This window comes from Corvus kubaryi, unplaced genomic scaffold, assembly GCF_017639235.1.
Source record: "Corvus kubaryi isolate FWS band 111438036 unplaced genomic scaffold, C.kubaryi_AGA036_p1.0 37947, whole genome shotgun sequence".
Lineage (NCBI taxonomy): Eukaryota > Metazoa > Chordata > Aves > Passeriformes > Corvidae > Corvus > Corvus kubaryi.
Window position 1 is genome coordinate 26518 of NW_024581155.1, and position 3027 is coordinate 29544.

The window sequence follows — 3027 nt, forward strand, 5'->3', positions numbered from 1 at the left end:
ACCGGTCCTTGGGATGCAGCACCTCGGTGTCACCGGCAGTGGGACCCCAGCAGGACCACGGGAAGGACCCGAGGATGGGTTTGGTGGGTTGTTTGGTGGATTTGGTTGGATTTGGTGGATTTGGTGGGTTTGGCTTTGGTGAGCTCATCCAGGCTCTCCTCTGGCTGAGGAGGTGCTGGTGTCAGGTTCCTGTCCCGATTCTGGGAATGCCCATCCCAGTGTTGGGGTGCCCCATCCCAGTGCTGGGGGGGGGCCTATCCTGGTGCTGGGGGTGCCCATCTCAATGCTGGGGGTGTCCATCCCAATGCTGGGAGTGCCCGTCGTGGTGCTGGGGGTGTCGTGCTCACCTGCCCACCACCCCATCAGGGGTTGTGGTCGCAGCAGCACAGAAGAGGCAGAGGAAGGACTGAGGAAGCCTTCAGGGGGGGTCTCACTGAGCCCCTCTCCCAGCAGGATCCACCCAGCCATCCCTGTGACTGTACACGTGGCAGGGTGGCCATGCACGGGTGTGTCCCGACTTGTCCCTGTGTGTTACCTCTTCCTCTGTCCTTTTGCCCTTGATCCCTTGCCTGGAGCAGCACCCTCGGCTGCAGCCATCCCCAGTGCCACGTCCCCAGTGCCCCCAGCTCCCCGCTGCCAGCCCAGGGGTGCCCAGCAGCACGTCAGCCCTGGCACCAAGCGCTGCCCAGGGTGGCCACTTGCAGCTCAGTGTGTAGGCCATGCCCTGCCTGTCTGAGAGGGTTGGGGACAGCGTGGCTGTAAGGATGGGGACAGGAACAAGCTGGCAGTGGGGATAGGGACAGGTAGGGGATAGGGATCAGGACAGGCTGGTGGTATTGATGGGGACAGGCTGGTGGCAGGAATTGGGACAGGCTGGCTGTAGGGACAGGGACAGCCTGGCAGTGGGGATGGGGACAAGGTGTTGGTAGGGATGGGGACAGGTTGGGTGTAGGGGTGGGGACAGGCTGGTGGCATTGATGGGGACAGGCTGGCAGTGGGGACGGGGGCAAGTTGTTGTTAGAGATGGGGACAGGCTGGCAGCGGGGATGGGGACAAGTTGTTGGTAGGGATGGGGACAGGCTGGCAGCAGGGATGGGGGCGGGCACGCATGGTAGAGATGGGGACGGGATGGTGGTGGGGACGGGGGCGGGTGCACGGGGAGCAGGGGAACGCGTCACCCGGGACGCACAGCCACGCCGAGCACCTCACTCCGTGCACGCGTGTGTCACCGCGTGCGTGTCACCATGCGTGTGTCACCGCGTGCGTGTGCACACACAGACGCGCTCGCAGGGCCACGCAGGACACGTGGAGGTGTTTGTGCACACCCAGCTGCATGTGGAGCGGCGCGTGTGTTCGAGAGCACCCGCTGGCATTTGTCGCATCACTCGGGCACGGAGGTGGCCCGGGCACACACCTGCGGCACCCACGGGTGCACACGCTCACCCAGAGACTCGGGAACAGCCACCCCGGAGCTCTCCGCGCTCTCTCGCCCACGCGCAGCCGCTCGGACACGCCTGGGCACGCCGGGTCCCTCCCGCAGGCCCGCGGAGCCCGGCGCGGCACCGCGGCACCGCATTAGCACCCGCGCGGCGCCGGGAGATAAATGGGAGCTGTCAGAGGCACCTTGTTTGCTGCTAACCTTTGGAAATGCCACGGCGCCCCGGGCTGCGCGTGCCGGGGGGAGCAGGCCCACGGGGATTGTCGCTCACCACCTCCAATTAATCTCCTCGCGCTAACGAAGGCGTCCGGGGTGACAGGGGAGAGGCTGGGTTGACCCCGCGCCCATGGGGAGAGCGGGAGACCCCCGAGCAGCGGATCAGTGCCCGTGCTGCCAGCGGACCCCGCCGAGGTGTGGGGACAGGATGGGAACGGGGATGGGGACAGGGATGGGGGTGGGAATAGGCTGGCGGTAGGGATGGGGACAGGGTGATGGTGGGCATGGAGACAGACTGGCCGTGGGGACAGGGACAGGAACAGGCTGATGGTGGGCATGGAGACAGACTGGCCATGGGGACAGGGACAGGCTGGTGGCAGAGATGAGGCCTTTGTTGGGGGCTGTCATGGTTCTCTGCTCCCCCTCCAGTGCTAGTGGGGCTCTTCTGCCTTGATCCCATACCCCTTCATTCCCAGCCCCACTCTCGGGGTGCTGGAGCTCATCCCAGCCCACACCGGGGCAGCCAAGCCCCCTGTCCCCCCCCATGCTGCTCCGCTGCCCTCCACCAAGGTGACCGAGGGTCTCGGGGGAGCAACTGACGGCGCTTGGCCCCAACAGCAAATGGGATGTGAGCGGCCATCACTGCCGGGCCTGACAAACCAAATTGATGCCGGCACCGAGAGCCTTCCCGGTCCCTCTGCAGCTGCCTCCAGCCCTTCCCGCATCCTCGCCTGGCTCCGTGTGCTCACGGGGGGTGACACACGGAGCCTGCGGACATGCGGCAGCCCCATGCGGGTACAGAAGGGCACATGAGGGGCTTGAGAGCAGCTAAGCCGTGGAATGATGCTGCGGGGATCGTGATGAGGATGAGGAGGAGCACAGGCAGGTGGATGAGGAGGGGGACACAGGCGAGAGGATGAGGAGGGGAGCGGCAGGGATGTGTAGATCAGCAGTGAGATGTGACAGTGAAAAACAACCATCTCAGGCACACCGAGGTAACCTGTGCGTGGTAGCAGAGCCCCCCCACGCCACAGAACCAGGCACGGCCCTGCCTGGCACTGGCCACAGCTCCTGGTGAGAACAGGGTGGGAGGGGGCTGGCACTGGGACCCCCTGTGCACCCACAACGCATGTCCAGGAGGTTCAGGGGCACGTGTGCGCGGCTGCACCCCGACGGCACAGCAGGAGCATTAATATTTAACGCGAGGTGCACGGGACCTGCCCTGAATGCCGACAGCGCTGCCAGGGCGCAGGGGGGTGACCTTGGCTCCCCACGGCGCTGGCGTGGCTGAAGCGTCCCTGGCCCGGCTCCTCCCTGCCCCGAGCCCGGAGGCTCCGAGCCCCCCGGCCGGCCCGGGCTTAGCGGGGGCTGCG